Source organism: Pelophylax lessonae (genome assembly GCF_965119305.1).
Source record: "Pelophylax lessonae genome assembly, chromosome: 2".
In the NCBI taxonomy this organism is placed as follows: domain Eukaryota; kingdom Metazoa; phylum Chordata; class Amphibia; order Anura; family Ranidae; genus Pelophylax; species Pelophylax lessonae.
In genome coordinates, this window is record NC_138769.1 from 326170874 (window position 1) to 326196761 (window position 25888).

Below are 25888 nucleotides of genomic sequence, written 5' to 3' on the forward strand. Positions count from 1 at the left end.
GTTGATTAGAAAGCCATAATAAGGCATATGTCATAGACTAATTTATGCCGTGAATCTACTAGTTATGTATGCAATTGGTGAACAGGGTAGACCCACATGTGATATAAAAATAAAAATAAAGAAGAATCACCAGAGTGCAGTGGTAAAAAAGAAAGGATGAATGAGGTGAAGCCCGAAGTGAATGAGACAACACAGATTATTATAGTTGTGTGTACAAATAGTAAACCCAAATATGTTATAAAATAACAATCACCTGAATAGTATATCCAGAGAAGGTGGAGTGATGCCCAAAGTGAGTGAGGAAGCGCAGTTATAAGCGTGGGTGTATGAAAGTAATAGTGAGGCGTCCCAAAAACACGGGGGGGAAAAAAAAAAAAAAAAAAAAGGAAAATTTATTAATAAATGAACCAGAAAGTCATGGGTAACATATACAGAGAGTCACCGAAATCCAGTGTGAAAAAGAATAAAGACTAGATACCATAGTAAGTATGGAGGCTCTAGTAAAGTCCAAGGGTGTCCTAAAGATGTGATAAATCATATACAGACAGCAAAGAAAATTCCATGCAATAGGGATGACGGTTGTATTAGCAGATCGTAGGCTTAATTACCGCAGATAGGATATATAAATACATCACCGAGGTCCAGTGTAACGATAGAAGATAAGTTCATGACCAGCCTGCAAGTCCCAGAGTATGGATGTGAACCACGCCAACGCTATGTTGGCGTCGGATATATGAGGGCGGAAAACAGGACCTCCCATATCCGGTCAAAGGACCGGATGTTGGTCGGATAGATCCGCCTCCGATCGCAGATGGATATCGGCAGCCATAGCAACGCGGCGTCAAATAGACGCCGCCTAGCTCGCCCGCTATGCATAGCGTCGATGGTAGGAGCGTAGCCCCGCCCCCAGCCTGGGTGTAAAAACAGAGGCAGACTCGGGGAAGGGGCGGCTAAAAGTACCATCGCAGCCCCGGGAAAAGGAAAACCGGGCTGCAACCATGACCTCCAAATTAGAGTGGGGATGAATATCTAATCAGAAATTATAAAAATATATAGTAGCTGAAAATAAAGGGCAATATTATGTATGTGATAGAAGAAAATACTATAAGAAGTAGAAATAAAAGAAATAAATATATTAGGTAGAATATATATTGATAAGCAGAAAAATTAATGATTGATGAATGTAGGGAACATAGGTGGCAGACCTATATAACGGGTGTCTTCCACCCAGAAAGTCTAATAGGGCAAACATTGGGGAATAGATCTGCCACAAATAAATCATTAAAGACATGTCCAGCTGTCTCCATCCCTAATACCATAGAGCAAAAAAGGAGAGAAAAGTGGGACTTTAAATGAGTTCAGCTGAACATATATAATTTTTATTTGATGTATAATATGTATGGCCTGAAAGATCTCAGAAATCGAGAATCAATCGGTAATTAGATGTTAGGTAAATAATTAATTATATGGGACATGACAGATATGGCTCTCAATAAGACTAGCCAAAACATTATTAATTGAGCGAATACATGTAGAAATGACATATCTAAAACTAAAATTCATAAATAAACGATTTATTGTGACAACAGATATTCCATGGGTGCTCAGTCTACCAACATATAAAGTTGATATACAAACTTTAATGTGACCCAGAAAATGGGGACCACTAGGACGTTGACACAAGTAACAATCCAATATTACATTCACAATCTAGAATATGACATATACAAATCCTCATCTCAAATAATGTACACAGAATATAAGCAGTATATAAATAAGGATAAATACATTAATAATAGATCCATGAAGATGATATATACAGAACAGATTCGTTAAAGGACTGGAATTTTCTTGAAGACATGATCTTAGAATGAACGGAGATTTGATGAATATTTATGATTAAAATACTTGTAAGCTCGACGCGTTTCGTGGCTCTACGTCCACTCATCAGGAGCATAAGGAGAATAGTGTGTATTGATTGTGTATCTGAAAAAGTGAATATATATTATACCAAAGTATTAATATTGCAAAAAGGGGAAGAGAAAGAGGGGAAGAAAAATAAAAATAGTTATATATAGGAAAGTATGGAGTAAACACTTACTGAAGTGATCCGTGATCACAAAAAGTGAATCCGTCTTACGGAATGATTCCGTAGCTTTCAGGTATACCCTGATTGCCCGAACCACATCTAAGGAATGCAACGCATGTTCCCGATGATGCTTGGGCTGAGGACACAAGGAAGGTAGTACAATATCTTCATTCAGATGAAAATCTGAAACCACCTTGGGAAGAAAAGATGGCTTAGGATGAAGTACTACCTTATCCCTATGAATCACTAGATATGGTGACTGGCATGATAATGCAGCCAGTTCTGACACCCTGCGAGCAGAAGTAATAGCCACCAAGAAGGCCACCTTCTGGGATAGAGTAAGCAAGGGAATCTCCCTGATGTTTTCAAAGGGAGGTTTCTGTAGAACCGACAAAACCAAATTAAGATCCCAGGGCGGTAAGGGCGCGCGGACTGGAGGAGCCAGGTGCCGCACCCCCTGGATGAAATTCCGCACCAAGGATTTGGTAGCTAAAGGCTTCTGAAAGAAGATTGCTAATGCTGAAACTTGACCCTTGATGGTGCTCAAGGCTAGCTTCTGCTCAACCCCTTGTTGCAAAAAGGCCAATATTCGAGTCACCGAATAGGTACGTGGAGGAAATCCTAAAGATTCGCACCACGCAATATAAGTCTTCCATGTGTGATAATAGACTTTGCTGGAAGTCGCTTTCCTTGCTTTAATAAGGGTAGGAATGACTGAAGTAGACAAACCTCTGTCCTTCAGTACTTGGGTCTCAATGGCCAGGCCATTAAAACCAGCGACTGTAAAGCACGAAGGTAAATTGGTCCTTGAGACCACAGACACTCCCTGAGACGAAGTTCCCACGGAACGTCTGCGACTAACATGTCCAAGTCGGCCAGGCCGGCTTGAGGAGGCCAGCCTAGAATTTCTAGGACCACTGGCGCTGATTGGATCTGAACCAGGCGTCCCTAGAGGTATCTGGCCCGACCATCCGAGAAAGTCTGGTCGTTTTCTGTTCCCACACATTTATCAGATACCTGATTGCTATCAGGAAGGGTGATCTTTTCTGGTTGAACCTCAGGGACCGAAGTCACCCGACTAGAGGCTACTTGGCCTATCTGGTCAACCAGATCCGATTCCTGTGAGGTATCGGGACTAATCTTAGGAAAAGGTAAAGGAAAAGATCTTTTCAGGGAACGGTAACTACCGCTTCCTGTGGTACTTAAATGTTGGAAGGGAAGAATCGCACCGGTAGTAGTGGTTGATGCTCGATCTAATGTCCTGAATACCGGTGAAAACGTCCCCCCACCCTGAAACCGGGTGGGGGCGCACCTTCAGGCTGTGTACTCCTTTGCTTCGGGTTTGGCTGGGTTGGTCCCCTTCTTGAACCCTCCTGGAGGAGTCTTGCCTTTCCCGCTAGTACCAGCCGGGCGCCCTTTATGGGCGGTAAAGAAAGGTCCTCGCTTGTTGCGAGGTCCCTTAGCTTTTGCAGCCTGTGGCAAAAAAGTGCTCTTGCCCCCAGTGGCATCCTTAATGATTTCATCTAGGTTGGCTCCAAATAGACGATTCCCCTGAAAGGGGAGATTGGTCAAGGTCTTTTTGGAACCTAGGTCAGCTGACCAGCATTTTAACCACAGCACACGTCTGAGGATCACTGCTAACTTAGATGCATGCCCTAATAGGGGAGTAGTGTCCAAGGCTGCGTCACAGATAAACCGTAGCCCTTGTATGATCTGTTCCATCAAATCAGATGTCTCCTGGGGAATATCTTTTCCCCTAAGATCTTGGCGTACCATTTTCGCCCATTCCGTAAGTGTCTGGGAAACTAGACCAATAACGATTACTGGTCTAAATGCTGACCCTATCAGAGAAAAGATAGTGCGGGACTCTGCTTCTATCTTTCGATCCACCGGATCCTTAAAGGACGAAGTGTCCTCCACTGGAATAACCGTGGCTTTATTCAGCCTGGAAATAGGCGGATCCACGACTGGTGGTACCGTCCATTTCTTAATGATGGATTCCTCAAACGGATAGCGTCTAGCAATACGCTTGGAAATAGTGAAGGTACGTTTAGAATGCTCCCATTCTCCTTTAATCTGATTACCAAAACATTTAGGTACAGGAAAAGCCTTCGCCGTCTTGATGGGCTTATTAGTCCCAAAAGGCCTCTCTGTTTCAGTTGCCTCTGCCGGTAAAGCCTCAAGTTTTAAGGTTTCTTGCACTGCCACAACTAGTGCGTCCACCAATGCTTCTTCCTGAATTATAGCAAGAGAAGAAGCGTCCTCCTCACTGTCTGAGGGGGCTTTACCTGGGATAACAGCCCTTGCAGAGGAACCTGCAACTGCCGTGACCATCTCTGAATCTGAGTCAGAGGTGTCAGATGGTATAGGGGTAGGCGGGGGTCGCTTCCTAGACCCCCGTCCCTGACAGGCCGCCTCCACCCGAGCCACCATAGACTCCAAAATTGCTGTAAATGACTCTATACTCTGTGCACCGGCGGGTCCCGAGGCCCCCTCGAGGGAAACAGGTGGGGGAATATGTGTGGCAGGGTCCATAATAACTCCAGTTACTTCCTGGATAATATAAAAAGTAAAGAAAAAAACTTTTTTTTTTTTTTTTTTTTTCTGACCCCCAGCGCCACAAAAAGCCCCTTAGTGTTACCTGCTTAGGGATCCCTATCGATCGAGAGAGAGAGAGATAGACCCCCAGGCTCACCACTTGATGCTCAGAGTTAAACTGCAACAGCTTACAGCGCTGTCTTGACAAACAGGAAGTCTCTTGGCTGGCTGCCCAGGAAGAAAGGAGGCGGCTCCGCCCCTCTGCACGCCTTCCGGCGCCTCCCCCAAGCTCCACGAGGTGTAGGATCACTTCAAACATGGCCGCCCCCATGCTGGAGACACGAGGCTACGCCAAAATGGCGGCTCGTGCGATCCAGCAAAAAAAATGGCGGCGGCCTAAACTGAATAGCGGTGTGCTGCAGGGCACACAACACTCTCTCTGCATGGGGATATGGCGTGGTTGGCGGTACCGGCCCTGGCGGACCGCGTGGCCGTTCGGGAGGCCTGCTATTAGCTGGAGATCTGATTTGGAAGGCAGTCTACATGTCCGTGGCTTCTGACTGGTAGGTAGCTTATACTTAATCCATAAGATTCCCAGAATGCCACAGATTACATCTTTAAAACATGTATACAATAGATTGTTAGCTCCCAAGCCAAGCCTCCTGGCTTTTGCACACATAAATCACACTCAAAGTAGGAGGATTTGTGACATGTTATAGGATAGAAAGGACTCTTTCTTACCATACAGAGAGGGGCCCGCGTTCACCACAAAACCCGTCAGGGAAAAAGGGGGAACATACTACTCACCATACCGGAACCAGGCGGGCACCAACTCCTGACAGTACCCCTCTCCACCGGGGCGGGAGGGCTGTCGACCGATACGGACGCCGTGACTCATGGTCTTTGGCGTTTCGGCGAGACGTTTAACTCGCGTGGACAGTCCTTTAATGGGACTTTGTCGCGGCCGACCCAGCGCGGAGCTATGGCCTGCACGCGCTCGTAGGCTGAACTGGGGTGACCACCGGATCTCAACATCCAGCCCGTCGCCCAGTTCAGCTTTCTTGCTTGAAGATCTCACAGGAACACTGGAGAAAAAAGCTGTCTAAAAAAAAATCCTTTAAGAAAAAATTCTTGCCAGGACCTAAGATCCCAGCAAGGTGTCTAGGTCCTTACTCCTAACTAGACAGAAAATAACTGATTTGCTGAGGCAGAGAGAGAGAGGATATACCCTCTGGGACTGCCCCTAGGGTGTGGCCAGAGCTTTTTAATTTCCTGTCTAGTCCTGCTCCTGCGGAGGTAACATAACCCGAAGGTGGTGTATCACCGAGGACTACGTCTGTCGATGAGCGCTAGAGAAATAGACACTTTGGGCCCAATTTGGACATTATTACTTAGGGGTGTACTTACTTTTGTTGCCAGCGATTTAGACATTAATGTCTGTGTGTTGAGTAATTTTGAGGGGACAGCAAATTTACACTGTTATACAAGCTGTACACTCACTACTTTACATTGTAGCAAAGTGTCATTTCTTCAGTGTTGTCACATGAAAAGATATGCGGTAATAAAATATTTACAAAAATGTGAGGGGTGTACTCACTTTTGTGAGATACTGTATACTAGAGCTGCACGATTAACCGTTCTCGAATTGCGATCTCGATTCACCCCCCTATGCGATCTCCATCCCTAATATCGGGGAATCTGAGGGAGGGCTAGGGGAAAGCAGCGGAACCAGCCTGGAACGCAAATACCGCCGCCGATACAGGAACTGACATCAGCGCAGTGAGAGACCGCATCCACTGATGAGTGGTACTTTAAGAGGCTCCATGGACGCTGCACTCCAGCCCTCACATGGCATGATGAGCTTTCCATCATGTGAGATAATCAACGACAGAGGAGGGAGGAGGGGAGGAGGAGCAATCCCTAAAAAAATTAATTATTAAATGCATATTATAATGAATGAATGAGAGATTATATAATTTCATTATAATATACATTTAATTATTTATTTTTTAGGGATTACATTTTCTGCACATAACACTACCTTTTCAGCAGTTTGGCTTGGGAATTGTTTTTTAAATGAATTAATGAAATTATTATTCACAATATATATACAGTAAAACCTTGGTTTGAGAGTAACTTGGTTTGAGAGCACTTTGCAAGACCAGCAAATTTTTTAAATAAATTTTGACTTGATATACGAGCGATGTCTTGATATACAAGTAGCGTCATGTATAAAAAAGAAGAGAGGAGCCTCTAAAGTGTAGCAATATGGCTACATTTAGTGAAGGTTCAATATTTAGCAACTCACATGGTTGATGATTAAAACAGGCACATCTAAGTATGCAGGCATCAGGGGTAAAGCTGTCCACAAAGACCATCCTCTGCACAGCCATCTTCATCATCCCTTCCCCGCTGCACTCCACGAGTGATTCAAAGCCTCACTTTCAGATCACTCTACTGCAGGCTATTCTTCCCGGTCAGGATTGCAGACTGACAATGGTGAGAGGCGGTGGTTCAGAAGATGGTCTATGTGGACAGCTTTACCCCAGACGCCAGCATACTTAGGTGTGCCTATTTTAATCATCAACCATGTGAGTTGCTAAATGTTGAACCTTCATTAAATGTAACCATATTGCTACACTCTCATCTCTCTTATATTCTGTAGCTCTGCTAGATTTTGCTTCTAATCCCCTTGGGAAGGCTGCATATTGTGGATGGACATTTTATGGTTACACAACCTATCCCATTGCTATAATCTTTGTATATAGACTATAAACCGAAGGACTTGTGGAACGAATCATCTGAGTGTCCATTATTTCTTATGGGGAAATTCGCTTTGATATAAGAGTGCTTTGGATTACAAGCATGTTTCCAGAACTAATTATGCTCGCAATCCAATGTTTTACTGTATATATATATATATATATATATATAAAATGTATTATTATATATTAATTACACACTAATATATATATATATACAGACACACACACATATACATATATATACATACATATATACATATATATATATACACACACACACATTTACATACATAACTTTAACATTAGGTGTGGTCCCAGCGGTGGATTCACCACGGGATCACCCTTATGGACGGTGGGAGAGGTGCCCCCTTCTCGGTCTCGGTCGGCCTTGGAGGACCGGAGCAACGTCATTTGTTTGAAGCAAAGAGTGTTATGGCTTATTTTATTGCCATCTTGTTTGAAAACCTAATGTTCAAAGGTTGTAAATCTTTCAAATAAAAAAGATTTTGAGAATTGTGAGAGAATCGTGATCTTCATTCTAAAAAAAAAAAAAAAAAAAAAAAAAAAAAAAAAAAAAAAAAAAAAAAAAAAAAAAAAAATCGGGATTCTCATTTTTGTCAGAATCATGCAGCTCTACTGTATATGTTGGCCTGCTTTAGGGACCTTAGATTATAAGCTGCTTGAGGGCAGGGCCTGATGTGAATATACAACATATATATGGTGGCCTGCTTTAGGGACCTTAGATTGTAAGAGCCCTTGAGGGCAAGGCCTGACGTGAATGCACAATATATATGTAGTGGCCTGCTTTAGGGACCTTAGATTGTAAGCTGCTTGAGGGCAGGGCCTGACATGAATGTACAATATATGTGGGTGAATTGTCAGTGCTACTCAAATAATATTAAAATAAAAATAAATCTAATTAAAAAAAAATATATTTTTTTAAAAATAGAGGCAATGTACTATACAAAGCAGAATTTGTTAATGCTGCTTCATTTAATTTAATCAATTAAGCAATATACGCAGCTACAAAGCCAGGTGCTGTTACATAATCTATTGATAAACACACTATTCAGTTGTATAGAATAAAATGACATAATAGGCAAACACAGAATAAAAGCAAGCTATCTAGGGCTGGATTTCACACAATCTGAATGTACCTGCTAAAAACCACAAAATGACTACGATAAGCGAATGATGACATCAGACATAATGACGATAAGAGGTATGCAAAAAGAGAGAGAAAATAAAAACCATAAGCTGTTTTGTATATTGCATTTTTCCAGTCTTGGTGCGAATGGAGAGGAAGTACCTATATATAGCTGGGTTTCCTCCCCCGCAATTCTCTCCTGCGCCCACGCACCCTCCTATCACAGTCTATTTATAGCTGCCTGAGAAATATCTCCACCTCACACTGGAGATGGTGGATGTGGTCAGAAGAGAGGGGAAGTTCAGGGTGTAGTAGTATGACAATGACTCACAGACATGTAAGCAGCTGCAGTCATTCCGCCCTGTATCGCTCTGCAGACAATAGCAGACGTATGTTTGTCTTCTATTACTGACTAACATCCTTTACCTTTTCTCTGTTTTTCTAGTGTGCTTTATTTTATTTTTTTACTTTCTGCCCACTCAAGCATCCCACCTCTGCCATTCCGTCATAATCTTTTCTCTGAATTATGCGATATACATTTACATTCTATATAATCTGAATGGGAGCTTACTAATGTAGCAAACAGAAATTAGTAATAAATAGGAACTCATTTTCAGAGCTGTGTAAATATCAGATGAAATCTTACTGACTGCTATGGGTTATTGGATTATACACATCAATTATTCCATTTAAACTAATAAATTAGCCTATAAAAAGGGCCAGTTCACACCACTTGCAGTCCAGTGCGTTTTTTTTCTGCCTCAAAAACGCATTGGAAAGTAGGTTATAAGGTGGTCAATGGCATAGTTCACACTAGTGCTGTCAGTTCCAGGGTGTTCCAGTTCCAGAAAAAAAAAGTAGAACATGCTGCATTTTTCCTGCACTGGAACGCAGTAAACTGCATCAAAAACACACCAGACCCAGTACAGTGAATAGAAAACCGGAAAAAAGAAGAAAAAAAAAAAACATTTGGAATGCATCCCGAAACACATCAAAATGCAACAGCAAGCGTCAAAAACACAAATGCAAAAACGCATCCAGGATAAATATGGAGTGTGTTTATGTGGTGTGAACCAGCCCTTGGGCCTCATGCACACAGGGCTTTTGCTCAGCTCCTCTGAACGCCTTTTTTCCTGGCAAAAAGAAAACGCAGCTTAAAAAAGTGCCTAAACTGCGTTTAGGCGCGTCAAGCGTTTGGGCATTCATTCATTCATTCATTCATTCCATTGGCCAGAATTGGAAATTGTTCTGGCCATTGAAATGAATAAATTCTCAAGCACTAAGGCTACTTTCACACTGCTTCATTGCAAAAGCCTGGTAAAAATGCATATGTGTTTTTGCTGTTTCCGGTACAAAGTAAATGGGACGCCAAAAAAAAAAAAAAAAAAACACCAAAAATGCAAGTGCGTTTTTGGTGCGTCCTTTTTTTACCACACCAAACATGCACCAAAAATGCAGCAAGCAGGTCTTTGAAAAATGCAAAAGGCCTTCAACTAACTAGTGTGAAGAGTTCCATAGGTTTAATGGTCTTGCGTTTTTCTTTAGCAGTTTGTACCCGCAAGCAAACGGATCAGTGTAAAAGCAGCCTAAGGGCTCTTTCATACGGATTTGTATGCGCAGCGGGGAATCTGTCCCCTGATCCCTGTTGAGCAGGTGGATGATAGGTCTGTGTTCGTTCTGGATAAGCCCGCTTTCCTCTGAGGGCGGTCAAATATAAATGGACTGCCTATTCATTTATACCCAACTGCCATCAGATCCGCCAGGCAGATGGGGAACGGATCCCCCATCAGTCTGTTTTTAGCGGACAGGATCAGAGTGTATGTCAGCGGGTGTCAATGAACATTCCCGGCACTCCATAGAGTGCAAAGGATGGTCTAATCAAGTCCACCAAAAGAAATGGGTCCACCCATGTGAAAGAGCCCCAAGGGTATATTTACACCAGATGCGCTCGGTTGCGTTTGTGAGCACATTCTTAGGCTATGGCAACATCAAAAAAATAATGGTTCTCTAGGCAGTTGACACAAGCGCGTTCCTTTTGTCCAACGCCTAAAAAAAAAAAAAAAAAAAAATAGAGAACCAGCGCTTAGGAAGCTTGTGTATAAAATCAATTACAAAATTAATCACCAGAAATGCAGCCACTGAACCATAGCAAAGCTAAGTGACAAGTAAGGAAAATAAATAAGGCGCGAATATCTGTGAAAAAATGATTTGATAATGAAAGAAAAGTGTTTTTAAGTGGTGGTTGTGAATAAATCTAAGATGGTTGTAAAATGAAATGTGGGACAAAAAGTGCTAATGCAAATATATACTGGCTGTAAGTGCTAGTGCTTCAGTGCAATCATATATGCTTGTAAGCTCCTGAGACAAAGTGCGAATATGTATGTGTACTAAATTAAAGTGCTAGTGCTTCAGTGCAATATTGTATACCTATAGACAATAATATTCTTAAACCCAAAATTTGCCAATTACTATAAAGCAAAATGATTATATCACAAAGATACCTTTTGTGTGCAAAAGTGCAGGTGCAAACAAAAGGAAAAAGTGAAAAAAAAAAAATACAAAAAGTGCAAGAATTGCTAATAAAATACAAAAAAATTATTTCTCAAACTTAATAATCTTAACTTAAACATTCTCTGTGTCTTATGGACACCGACAGCCGGGTCTGGAACAAGCGGCTTGCTATGGGGGCACTCGGCAAGGGGGTGGGGCACACAAGAAGAGGAGGATATTGGAGCAGTTCTGTGCAAAATCACTGCACAGAGCAGGTAAGTATGACAGGTTTGGGTTTTTTTTTTTATAAAAAATTTTCCTTTACAATTACTTTGAGATCTTGCTACCTTGCACTCACAGCATGCAGATCTGGCTCAATCACCAGCATCTATAGTTCAAGTGCTAAAGGGCCCAAAAATGAATTGCCAGCATATGATACGGCCTCAAACAAAAACTGGCTTTTTCCTACAAAGATATATATTACCCACCCAGGAGTGCCTCTCCTCTACACATAGAGATCTACTACCTACCCTTCCAATACTGCAACACCGGCTGTGCAAAGCCTGACTGCATTAGTGGCAGGCCTCCCTTCCACAGCCAGTGCTGCACCCTTAGAAATCACAGCTGTAATCTATACTGTTTCACCCAGTAGTTCTTCATTATCTTTTATCCGACGGACCACAGGCACTATGTCATTTTTTAATTTTCCCTGACCACTTCGTCCGAAGGATTGTTCACTTTTACTGTCGCTGAGGCAGTTTCTATTCTGCACTGGGAAAATGGATCAGGAACCAGGAGAAAAACTCCAGTAATAAAAAGCTGTGATCCAGGTTTTTGTTACTATAGTGACCACCTCCTCATTTTAAATCTGAATTCCAGGTAAGAATTTTACAGCATTAGTACATTGGTGCAGCTTGGACCACAGCATGTATGCAATGCATATTGCATACCTGAGATTGCTCGCTCGAAACAAGGCCATTTGCAGAACACATAATAGGCAAATCGCAATTCCTTGTGCAAAAAGGCGACCCCCTTGCGGTTACAATGCAGCAGGGCAGAAACTTGGCACAGAACCTAGGAGACAGCAGCAATCACTGTAGTAGTGGAGACTACTACAGAGATTTTTAGCTTCCACAGGGATTCTAGAGGTATGAAATATGCCTACTTACATTGGTCCAAGCTGGGCCCGCGTAACTATGCAATTAACTCTATACCTGGAATTCAGCTTTAACATTAACTAATTAGTTGATCTGACCAAACCGAGATTTTCAGTGAAGAAGGTTTATGCACAGTAAAACACATGTTCATGGACTGCTAATTTGCATCTCCACTCTATGAATTGGTAAAGGGCTTAAATGCTAAAAATGGCATGTGCAAAACTACAAAAATACCATGCTTAAGGCCCCCATCACTAACCAATTCCTACACAGGATCAAAATTTTTATTTAGTTGCAGATACTGTAAAAGATTGTGGGGGAGATCCCCTTTTCCTTTCTGATGTAATACACTCTATATTGGGATTTTTGTAGTTATCATAAAATTCATTTCTTGGATTTTACAGGAGGGACCCAGGAATTTACAGACTGTTGATTTTACTGCCGCTTACACGACTGACACACAAAACAGTGAACAGCTAGTTCTAACCCCTTGTACTCCCAGCAGGCCTCCGTTTTTTGGAAAAGCAGTGCCAAGAACATGATCATGGGCACAAAGGGGTGAGACCTGTGTTGCTCAATGTACTCCAAGAAATGAATTTTACAAATAATAAAAACATTTAATTTTCTTTCCCATTCATTAAAGAATACAGGAATCCAGTTTGGCATTGAATAAGGCCTGAACATCCACCTGGTAAAACTAAAAAAGAGAACATGTGAACAGAAGACCAGGTGGAAGCCTTACACATCTAGGAAACAGTTGCCTGATGCCAAAAGCGCTCACAAACCTAGCAGAAGGTACCTTGTCAGGAAAGGATGGAACCCGGCCATAGATCAAATTGCAATCGCAATTCCTTGTAATCAAGGAACGCAATCCTGTGAGTAACAGTGGGAAGGTAAATATCCCCGATAGGTTTAAATGGTGGTTTTTAAAAGCAACTTGAGAACTAAATACATATCCTCTGGTGTCAGGACAGAGCACAGAGGGGGAGCCACATAAAAGACACCTTATACAAAAGTCTTGGTCAAAAAGTGGGAAGCTGCACTCTGGAACATGATTGCAAGCACCAAAATCTTCTCTTTAATGGTCCTAAGGGCCAAATACTTATCCAGGCCTTTTTTGCAAAAAAGTCAAGATTAATTCTGGAATGAATGGTATGAAGGTTTCTCTCCTCTGATCAAGCAGAATATCAAGTGAGATGGTAGACAGGGGTGTATCTCCTTCCTTTTAGCATCATGGGAATCACGAATTCCAAGATGCCTCTGTTCCTCATGAAGTCTGCCTGACAATTGTCCATGCCTAGAATGTAAAGGGTAAACAAGGCTGAATGGGAAGTTCTTCCTAAGACAGAATTTTATTTTTCTACCTCTCTGAAAGCACAGATACTGTACGTCAGATAAGTCAGTTCTAGCGCTGACTTCTGAAGGCCAAGGACCAGCTTAGACTTTTGCAAAGTATGGATTGTTTTAGTTACATTATTAGAACCCCTAATGACTGGTTATTCAAAAGGAAACCGTTTAGATATCCCACAAGATGAATGCCCTGAGAGTACAGCAAGGCTGGCATGGGACCAGAACTCACGACAGTCCGAATGAAACTGACTTCAGAAACTGAAGTCATAAGAGCTCCAAAGAAAAGCAAAGCAAAAATAGGAGCATCTAAGTCAACAGAGACCAGAAAGTATTCCTGGTGGAGAGGCTATGACAGATCTGGTTGTTTTCATGGGGAATTTCTGGGCTTGAGATCCAAGATGTGGTGGATGCACCCTTTTTGGCTTCTGAACTGTGAACAGGTTGGAAAAAGAACCCCTGGAACAACTCCATCACAGGTAATGGGCCAATGACCCCTAGCTCCAGAAGACAGGCAAGGCTGCCTGGAGATCGGTTAGCAAGGTTAAACTTTTATGAGCACAATATCTTTCCTCTTGGGGCACTAGCAAAAACTAAGGCATGCTAGAAATAGGAGAGCTTACACCAGGCTGGTCAGTTTTTTTTCGTCAGTCTTAAATCTTCCTGTAGGCAACAGCATACTCTAAGGCTCGGTTCACACTGGGGCGGCACGACCCCTTACTACTTTGGGGGAAACTTGTGCATTCCCATGCACCACGACTTCGGAGCGACTTGCAGGGACTTCACATAATGGAAGTCTATGCAAGTCGCTCCAAGGTCGCCCCGAAGTAGGACAGGACCCTTTTTCTAAGTCGGAGCGACTTGTGTCACTCCTATAAGAACGGGTCCTGTAGCAGTCAATGGACTGCGAGGGAACGCGACTTGTCAGGCTGACAAGTCGCCTGACAAGTCGCACTAGTGTGAATCGAGTCTTACACTCTTTGAATTCCTGTGTATCTCAATTAATCAAGAGAAAATATAATTCCATATTAGAGCAACTCCAAGGTAGATTTGCTCATCACTACATTTCAAATTTATTTTACTATTTGCTCAGCTATTTAACCAACACATCAGTTGAGATATATGCCAAAAATGCTATTAGTTCTAATAACAAAATCCCTCATTACAGTTATCAGAAATATTAAAACTGTCTTTAAAGGAGTTTTTAAACAATTAAGAAGGGCTTACTTTTTGTGATCGCTGCCACAAGAGGGTTTCACAAACGCCATAAGTTTCTAAAAAGACAGCACCTGAAAGCAGACAATTGGACATATTTGACAAGGTTACAACATCCATATTGTTTAGTCCCTTCAGTTAAACCAAATTGTGTCAGAAAAAATGACATTTGAACAATAAAATATACATTATACAGGCGAAACTCATAAAATTAGAATATCGCTAAAAAGTTATTTCAGTAATTCAATTCAAAAAGTGAAACTCATTTTATATAGATGTGTTACACACAGGAGTGGTATATTTCAATACATTTCTTTCTTTTAATTTTGACGATTATGGCATACAGCTAGTGAAAACCCAAAATTCAGTATCTCAGAAAAAGTAGATTATTACATAGGACCAATAAAGAGGATTTTTAATACAGAAATGTTGGCTTACTGAAAAGTATGTCCATGTACAGTATAGTATGCACTCAATACTTGATCTGGGCTCCTTTTGCATGAATTACTGCAATAACGCAGCGTGGCATGGAGGCAATCAGCCTGTGGCACTGCTAAAGTATTATGGAAGCCCAGGTTGCTTTGATAGTGGATTTTAGCTCTTCTGCATTTTACGCTTGACAATACCCCACAGATTCACTATGGGATTTAGGTCAGGAGAGTTTGCTGGTCAATCAAGCACAGTGATACCATGATCAATAAACCAGGTATTGGTTCTTTTGGCAGTGTGAGCAGGATGTCACGTCCTGCTGAAAAATGAAATGAGAATCTCAATAAAGCTAGTCAACAAAGGGAAGCATGACGTGCTCTAGCATATCCTGGTAGAGGGCTGCACTGACTTTGGACTTGATACAACACAGTAGACCAACATAATCAGATGACAAGGCTCCCCAAATCAGAATTGACTGTGAATTTTGCATTTCATTTGAAATCAAGGTCCCAGAGCCTGGAAGGAGGAAGAGTGGAGGGTCTTATGTAATATTCAAATTTTCTGAAATACTGAATTTTGGGTTTTCATTAGATGCAAGTCAATCATCAAAATTAAAAGAAAGAAATGATTGAAATACATCACTCTGTGTGTAACGCATCTATATAGAATAAATGAGTTTCATTTCTTGAATTAAATTACTGAAATAAAATTTTACTTTTTGCTTTATTATAAATTTTTATATATATATATATATATATATATATATATATAAATATATATATATATATATATATATAAATATAACTAAGCATTCCCCATTCGGCTGTAAAGATCTAGGGCAGTGGTTCTCAACTCTGGTCCTCGGGGGCCCACTAACAGGCCAGATTTTAAGTATTACCTTGGGGAGATGCAGACTAGAATACTGCAATCACTGAGCAGCAAATGAGATCACCTGTGATGTAATTTAGTTATCTTGCAAACCTGGCCTGTTAGTGGGCTCCGAGGACCGGAGTTGAGGACCACTGATCTAGGGTACAGATACTGTATATGGATTACAACTTCTCATGCCTTGGTACCAAATATACTGAACAGTCCAAGTCTCCTGCTTGTGAGTTATCAGCCATCTAATTCCTTCCCAGACCCAAGAGCAGAGAGGAAAAAAAGCGTGAAACCAGCAGCCTTAGTAATATCCAATATGGCAGCTCCACATTAAACAAATAAACACTAAACAGAGAATACAGACAATGGGGGAACAATTAAAACATGTCTGAGACAAGCATTTCAACTTGGAAAATTAAACTTTAAAAGCTTATTGGCTGCATTCCAGTTGAGGCAGTTTTCCTCAGACACTTTTTGTATTAATATCCCCCCCCCCCCCCCTGCATGAACCATGTATTGTTATAAGCAACCAAATAATGTACTATATTATATACAGTTTGGATTAGATATTATGGTTTTATTTAAAGTGTATGTAAACCCAAATCTTTTAATTATAGATGTGTTACCCATGCCACTGTTCATATTAAAAGCACATACTTTTTTTTTTTTAATTACCTTTTAAAAAATGTAGTAATTGTTTGAATTGGTTTTCGGTCTACGGACTTCCTCCTTTAGGGTAACAATGCTCACAAAGCAGCAGTGACATTGTCACCCTTGCGTGACTACTGTGGAGCTGCAAGCTGCCATGCTAATGCACAGCATACCTGCAGTCTCCGTACTCTGCTAGTCCTTGAAATAATAGTAAGTCCAGCATAGTGCCTAACAAGCTCTGCCTACCACAGCTCCTGCCAATTCGCAGTGTTAGTGAGAGAAAGTATTCACATGATCGATAATAAAAAAAAAATTGGATTTTTGTACACATGGTAAAACTCCTTTCTTTGAGTTCTTTGAGGGGCACTGGACTCAGGGACAATTGGGTTATACTGCCAATTATTAAGGATTTGGATAATGGAAAAACAAAAAAAAGCAGCCTGGTATAACCTCTCTCCCTCCCAGTATGCCGCAGTTTTGTAACAAAGCAGTACCGAGAGCATGACCATGAACACAGGGAGGTGGGATCTGTGTCCCTCAATGAACTTCAAGAAAAGGATTCTATGGGGAGTACAAATATACAATTTTCATTGAGGAACGTGGAACTAAGACAATTGGGATGTCCAAAAGTAGCCCAACTGCACTGGACGTGAATGAGACATGTGAACGGGACACGTGAATGAGTTGTTTTATGCGGTCGCATGATAAATGTGCAAAAAAGGCAACGCAGCACACAGGTTTGAATGGGGCCTGAAAGAATTTGTAAACAGGAGACCAGGTGGGAGCCTTGCAAATCTGGGAATCAGTTGACTGATGCCAAAAAGCCCAATTATTGTTCCCAGATCTAGTAGAGTGTGCCTTGAATGGGGCATAGGCTTGAATGGTGATCTGTTTGAGTCACTTAGAAATCGTGTAAAAAGAAGCTGGTTCTACTTTGGGGGGGGGGGGAACCAATGATTACTAGACTGCAAAGTGTTTGAGAGGTATAAAGTGATTCCCGGTCTGAGTCTCTTTAAGTTGGCACGCACCACATCGATAGGAGATTTAAATTGTTTCTCAAAAGCCGGCGATAGCTGGATCAAAATTAAATTTATCTATGTAGGCTGGTTGTGCTAAAGTCAATCTATCGAATAATTTCAGTACAAACAGGCTGTCAGGTTTTTCGTACAATCAGCGGGGAAACCTCCCACTGTCAGAATACAATAGCGCAGTAGGAGGGATTCTGCCATCAACACTGACTGTGTAGATGTGGGAATCGAGAGGTTGAAGGTAAGAAAAGAAAGAAAACTGCTATGGCCAGCCTAAAGGCCCATACACACGATAAGAAAATCTGAAGGGAAATTTCGTCTAACGACCGATCTGCCGATTTTCGGATTGTTAGTATGATGCTTTCGACAGCCGACTCAGACTATTCGGCCGAAAAAATCCTGATGTGCAGGCTATAAAATTTTTATCGTCCGTCAACACAACGTCCGATTTTCGTCTCATTAGTACAGTTTGACGGAAAAAAATCTTAAGAGCAAGACTAGGCATGCTCAGAGAGAAAGAACACATACAAAGCAATCCAACACATGACATCACTTCTGAAGTAGAATTCTGTCGTACGGGAAAATTCGTATGAAAATAACCTCTTCACTTTCCACATCAGACTAGCATGCCACAAAAAACGGACGACAGATCGTTCGATAATATGATCGTGTGTACGGGGCTTAAGTCTAGTGGTTATGGCAGCTGCCTGCAACTCCTCAGGAACAACATGATTTATCAAGGATTTTTGGAGACTCTTCATCTGATAGAGCCTCTGCAGTGGAAGGCTCAGAGGTGGCAAAGGCTACAAGCAGGTAAGATAATAATCCTGCAGAAGAAGAAATTTAAGTATGCCTATGGCCTCTACACAAAGTCAGCAAATAAAAATGCAAGTTGGTCCACAAAATCCTGCATAGCTGTGGTGAAATCCTCCTGGATTAAAGTAGAGGAGGACACCACACAAAGGTTCAAAAAAACACATCTACTTCAACCAATAGAACTGCAGGAGCGGCGGCAGAAAGGTACTATCTTACACTAAATGGTGGGAACAAGAGCAGGGAATGTGCACACACGACATACCATATACCAAAGAGTGATGCAGCACTCAGTCTCTCAAGGTTACAAAAACAATGGAAAAATAAGGATAATGCTTAAAAAGAATAATAAAAGTAGCTCCCAATGCTTGGCACACACGGCCTACTCATACAATGAGTCTTTAGAGATTGGGCAACACCAGAGTCCAAACCTCACAACTTTTGAATTTGACAAACAGGGTCACCTGCTTCCGCGGTGAAGAGATAGTGTGGTCATATAGGTGTGGTTTAGAGGGTGCGGTCACGCTTCTTATGTTGCTTTCCATCTGCTGCAGATAGTTCATACTATCTTTTGTGTTAGATACCCGCTTCCTCCACCATAAGAGGTGGTTCTTCTTGGCAGCTTGTATGTCACTACAGAATACTGGGGCCAACATGAAGAATCACAGCCTGCAGCAGTAGGAGATAGATATGGAAGAGTGGAATATCTGCAGAGGCCTGGAAGCGACAAAGAGGCTGAGTTTTACTTCCGAAAAAAATAAAATAGCCTCTTTTTTTTTTAACAGATTTCTTTACAATTAGGTCTGTAAGTCACTTTATTTCTTAGTACAGAATTAATTTACAGAATTCAAGTCAACAATGCATAAGTCTCTCTTCCCTGTGCCCCAACCCCCCCCCCCCCCCCACCTCCAACATTTTGCCCCTCTGTTATATTGGCTCAATGTCTAGAGCTATGCAGTATGATAATTTCCAACCCCATCACCTGGAATTTGCATGTTGTAACTCCTCAGTAGCGAGATTGGAGAAATCAGGACTGATGAAGCAGTGGAGACAGCACACCAGTCATCTGGCGCCACTCCCGCTTTCTTACTCCAGCTCCCAAGTAGGTCATTGCACAGATCACTAGACAGCCTTTAACTCCTCTTGCTTAAGGCAGGCTTGGATGGGACAGACACAGCTCTACCTAGTGGGCAGAGTTCAGAATGCTGGGTCCTGCAGCATGTGATTACAATGACGGGCAGTGGGACAAACCGGAAGTTTGTGGGACCTTGGAATTATGCTGAAAATAAAAGTCAGTCCTGTCCAATCCAGCACTGTTGGGAGGTATGCCAGAGGCTGATCCATGGTTCTATACCTGAAAAACACCCTGCACTAACTAAAAACATTACGCAGAGATCTGGAAAGCGCCACAATGCGAAGTACAGTGCCCGTAGCGCACATTTCAAGCAGGTCCACCACTGTCTGGTTTAGCAGGGTTAGGGTAATGGCTTCCAAAGATATTGCTTAAGATATGCTTATCTGGGGCGCTGCATAAAATAACTAGTGCAAGCAGAGAGTACATGAAGTATTGTTTAACCAAAAAAAAAAATGATCCTGAAAAAAAATGGGTAGCAGAATTCTGAAGTGTTTCGGGCAATATTATCTGCTCATATTCAGCCAAATGTTTCAGAACTCATTGGACGGCGCTTCACAGTGCAGATGGACAATGACCTAAAGCATACTGCGAAAGCAACCAAAGAGTTTAAGGGGAAGAAATGGAATGTTATGCAATGGCCAAGTCAATCGCCTGACCTGAATCTGATTGAGCATGCATTTCACTTGCTGAAGACAAATCTGAAGGGAAAATGCCCCAAGAACAAGCGGGAACTGAAGACAATTGCAGTAGAGGCCTGGCAGAGCATCACCAGGGATGAAACCCAGCGTCTGGTGATGTCTATGCGTTCCAGACTTCAGGCTGTAATTGACTGCAAAGGATTTGCAACCAAGTATTAAAAAAGTGAAAGTTTGATTTATGATTGTGAATCTGTCCCATTACTTTTGGTCCCATAAAAAGTGGGAGGCACATATACAAACTGTTGCAATTCCTACACCGTTCACCTGATTTGGATGTAAATACCCTCAAATTAAAGATAAAAGTCTGCAGTTAAAGCATATCTTGTTTGTTTCATTTCAAATCCACTGTGGTGGTGTATAGAGCCAAAAAGATTAGAATTGTGTCGATGTCCCAATATTTATGGACCTGACTGTACATCCTCCTAGGACATCAGTAAAAAAGTTAGGCCTGCTAAGAGTGGAAGTATACCATGCTGGCCTTTTTTTTAACAATATTAAAGCCCTCCTGTAGGTGGCACTATAACACAATCGTTTCTGAATCCCTGTTCATTGCCCCTCAATGAGCAATGAAAATGAACCACTTCAGCACCGGAAGATTTTACACGCTTCATGACCAGGCCATTTTGTGCTATTCGGCACTGTGCTACTTTAACTGGCAATTGTATGAGCGTGCAAACGCTGTACTCAAACAAAATTGATATCTTTTTTTCACACAAACAGAGCTTTCTTTTGGTGGTATTTGATCACCACTGAGTTTTTTATTTTTTGTGATATAAATGAAAACCGAAATACCGAAAATTAAAATAAAAAAAAGAAAAACAATATGCTTTTTACTTTCTGCTATAAAACACATAAAAAATAAGTAAATAAAAAAAAATCAAATTTTTCATAAAATTTTGACCAAATTGTATTCTGCTATATGTTTTTTTGTTCAAATAAAATCCCAATATGTGTACATTGATTGGTTTGCGTGAAAGTTATAGGGCCTACAAACTATAGTAAAACAGTATATACTGTATATTGTAATTTTTAATTTTCTTATACTACTTATGGCAGCGATCACTGACTTATAACAGTGACATCAACAGTGATACTAATACAATGATACTAACACAGTTTACTAATGACATTGGCTGGGAAGGGGTTAACATCTAGGGAGATCATGGGAATAAATATATACCCAACTATGTGTAAAGCGTGCTGCTTTTACTAGTTGATCTCCAAGTTTCTCATCCACAGTTTGTTCCCTGTGTACATAGCTCTGTGTTGAATGTCAACCCAGAGCTCTGGGCTGTATATGTACAGAGCAAATCAGCATGAATCAGGGCTCGACAAATCCCAGGTGCCAGGTCGCAATTGCGACTAGAAACTGCGTCCTGGTGCCTGGCTTTTGTCATCCCATTCACGGTTGGTCTAAATTAGCACTATCTGCCTGGAGTTTGCATGTTCTCCCTGTGCCTGCATGGGTTTCCTCTGGGTACTCCGGTTTCCTCCCACACTCCAAAGACATAATGGTAGGTTAATTGGCTTCTGTTTAAGTTGACCCTATTATGTGTATGTATGAATAGGAGTTAGGGACCTTAGATTGTAAGCTCTGTGAGTGCAGGGACTGATGTGAATGTACAACATACAGCGGGTAAAATAAGTATTGAACATGTCACCATTTTTCTAGGTAAATATATTTCTAAGGTGCTATTGACATGAAATTCTCACCACGTCGGTAATAACCCATGCAATCCATACATACAAAGAAACTAAAACAAATATGTTCAGATATTAAGTTGTGAAATAAAATGGAATGTCACAGGGAAACATATGAAGAAAGGGAGGTGCAAAAAGGCAAGGAAAGCCAAGACACCAGCTGAAATCTATCAGCAATTAGAAAGCAATCCTGCCTCTTGTCAATGCAAGTTAATAACAGCTGGCTCATTCTAAACTGATGGCCTATAAAAAGGTGCCTTATTACCAAGGATTTACACAAGAAACATCTCATGATGGGTAAAAGCAAAGAGCTCTCTCAATAGCTTTGCAACCATATTGTTGCAAAACATACTGATGGCATTGGTTACAGAAGGATTTCTAAACTTCTGAATGTTCCAGTGAGCATTGTTGGGGGCCATAATCCAGGAGTGGAAACATAATTTCACCCTAAAAATCAGCCACGACTAGGTGCTCCTCCCAAGATTTCTGACAGGGGAGTGAAAAGAATCAGAAGAGTTGTCCAAGAGCCAAGGACCACTTGTGGAGAGCTTCAGAAAGACCTGGAATTAGCAGGTACAATTGTTTCAAAGAAAACAATACATAATGCACTCAGCTGCCATGGCCTGTATGCACTCTCACCATGCAAGACTCCATTGCTGAAGAAAAAGCACGTTGAAGCTCATTTGCAGTTTGCTGCACAACATTTAGACAAGCCTGTGAAATACTGGGAGAATATAGTTTGGTCAGATGGGACCACAATTGAACTCTTTGGATTCCACAATACACACCATATTTGGAGGTCAAAAGGCACTGCAGTGCACATTACCCAAAAAACACCATACCAACAGTGACGTTTGGAGGTGGGAAAATCATGGTGTGGGGCTGTTTTTCATCATACCGTACTGGCAAACTTCAAACTGGATACATTTCTGCTGCCATCAACCAGTAGGATGAAGATGAAACGAACATAGACATTTCCGCAAGACAATGATCCCAAACACAAAGCAAAAGGAAACTCAATTGGTTTCAAAGAAAGAAAATAAAGCTGCTAGAATGGTCCAGCCATTAACCCGGCTTGAATCCAATAGAAAATGTATGGAAAGAACTAAAGCTCAGAGTTCATAGAGGAGGCCCAAGGAACCTAAAAACTTTAAGACTGTGTGAAAGAATGGGCCAAAATCACATCTAAGCAATGCATGCAACCCAGTTTCTCCATACATGAGGCATCTTGGAGCTATCATTACCAACAAAGGATTTTCTACAAAGTATTAAATAAATTTCAGTTGGCGTGTTCAATACTTTTTTCTTGTGTCATTCCATTTTATGCCAAAAACCAAATTTCTGAACTTATTTGTTTTGGTTTCTTTGCATGTATGGATTGCATGAGTTGTTACCGGCAAGTGGTGAAAATTTCACGTCAATAGCACCTTCAGAAATATCTTTACCTAGAAAAATGGTGACGTCTTCAATACTTATTTTACCCCCTGTATATATGCAACGCGCTGCAAAAATTGTCAGTGCTATAAAAATACATGGAATAAGTAAATAAATTGGTAAATCCTACTGATCAAAATTGTTTCAAATGTAGCTGCACATCCTTCTACTCAAACAAAAATTCAAATTACAAACTCACATTTAGCAATATAAGAACAAAAAAGAAACGGCTGGGTTCACACATGCTGCGGCCGCTGCTCACACCAGGGGTCTGGTGCATCCCTGTTCTACGATTCAGGTGCAAATCAGGTAAAAAATTTTGCCTAAATCCGCACCTGAATCAGAGCCAAAGACACGCAAGACCCTTTTCAAATTGCGGACCGCGGCCACCCTGGAGGTGTGTGAACTGGCTCCATTGTGCTAGGCCGGGCACACACTCCTGTCAATGCGAACTGGATGCGGGGAAACCCACATCCAATTTGCATAAGTGTGAACCCAGCCTAAGATTTAATGAGCTTTATTTGCAACAATGATCATAACTTTCCAGTTGTAAAAGCCAATGAATGCTGGAAATGGTAGTGACATTAAATGGAAATAACCACTGTTTAGGCAAACCTATGCATTGAGACTATACTTACATGAGGTACAGTACATTGGTAAAATATTCTTCTTTTCTCTAAACGATAGCAAATTCTTTAACTACGCTTACCCTTTCTAAAAGGGCAGTACTTGACATTATTGTATAAGTACTGTCTTAAGAAACCGCCTGTAGCCTCTTCACTCAGAAGTCATGACTGCATATTAGTTTATTACATTTCATGTCAAGTTGACTTGCAAAGAACTAAAATCAATGGACAGCATTGACAATAAAAGGTTTATTTATTTATTTTTTAAATACAGGTAAACTCTTAATGATTCCAAGTGTAGGCTATTTTAAATATAGCACAAATGACCTACATTGTCTATGCTCAAACTCTTGTGGCTTTCTTTCTTATTCAGTATATGTAAAAACTACAGACTCAGCAGAAGTTCACAGTTGCATGACCACACAGGAAATATGCGCAGATATTACTCCAATAAAATATTTTTGTAGCTGAGGAATCCTATCCAAGTCCTGAATATGCAAATAAGTTCCTTTTGGCAAAGTGTACAATTAATAATTGTAACAGTTGCCAGTAAGAGGAAAGGAGAGAACTGTGGAAAATTTGGAACCCAAACCATCGCTATTACAAGACCTTATTTACAGGTGCCGTAGACCATAAAATTACTACAAGTACAGGACCATCTGGTGGCTGAAGGAGACAACCATAAGACCATTAACACTTATCTCGAAGGCGAGGACTGGTAACCCGTTGATCGCCATCAGGTGACCGGTAGAATGTGTCCCTACCTTGCCGACCCAGGTCTGAACTGCTCCTCTGCCTTCTGTGAAATTCTGAAAAGTGTTTAGGAGGTATAAACAGATTCCCGGTCTGTGTGTCTTGGCACTTGCATGTCCTAGCTTTCCAGAAGACAGAGAAGTGGTCAGGCGCTGAGCAGAAGAATCAAGGCATCCATCAGAAATTTTGGGGCTACTTACACAGCTTTAAGCCTCGTACACACGCGTCGAAATTCGGCAGGAAATTGTCGTCCGCCGACCGATCTGCCGATTTTCGGTTTGTTAGTATGATGCTTCCGACAACCGTCTCCGACTTTTCGGCCGAAAAAAATCTGGTGTGCAGGCTATAAAATTTTTGTCCTCTGTCAAAACACGGCAGATTTTCATGCAGTCAGTACAGATTTCGACAGGGAAAAATCTTATGAGCAAGACTGGGCATGCTCAGAGAAGAAAGAACACAAAGAAAGCAAACCAACACATGACATCACTTCTGAGGTAGAATTCGGTCAACAAAAGTCCAGTGCAGTCTAGGCACATTCCAACCAACAAAACACCACTCTGGACAAAAGACGGACGACCGGTCGGCGGAAAATCGTTGCGCGTGTACTAGGCTTTAGGCCTGGGCTTTCCCACCAACATCTCCCAGGGCCCGCACACAGCCGTCTCACCAAATAACCCCCCCCCCAGGTCCTTCAGTGTACCCAATTTTATTTTAGCACTCTTACAACTTAATATATGAAATCAAAAAGTCATCAGTGTTTTCAAAATTTAACAGGAACTAATTATATTTTGGTCCAAAAAATATGAAGCCCGCCATCCTGATGAGGTAGACGCTTTTGAGATAAAGAGACACCCCAATCCAGCAAAGAAACATCCCAAACAAACAGAGACATCCCCAAATAGCACAGGGACAGCCCAATCCACCAAAGAGTACTCCTCATATAGCAAACATCCACTAAACCTGCTCAAAGTTTTCCATCTTTTGCAGGCTGTA

General features: G+C 41.4%; 1 protein-coding gene across 4 annotated transcripts in view; it reads right to left on the reverse strand.

Moving 5' to 3' along the window:
* Window positions 1–25888, reverse strand: part of HIVEP3 (HIVEP zinc finger 3) — a 223517-nt gene that overhangs the window by 117933 nt on the left and 79696 nt on the right. For 3 of the 4 annotated variants that reach the window (XM_082246722.1, XM_082246723.1, XM_082246720.1), the window contains exon 3: window positions 14761–14822. The exons of the other annotated variant lie outside the window; for it this stretch is intronic. The gene's annotated coding sequence lies outside the window, so the exon portion shown is untranslated. The remainder of the gene's footprint in view (window positions 1–14760; window positions 14823–25888) is intronic. 4 annotated transcript variants of the gene reach the window in all.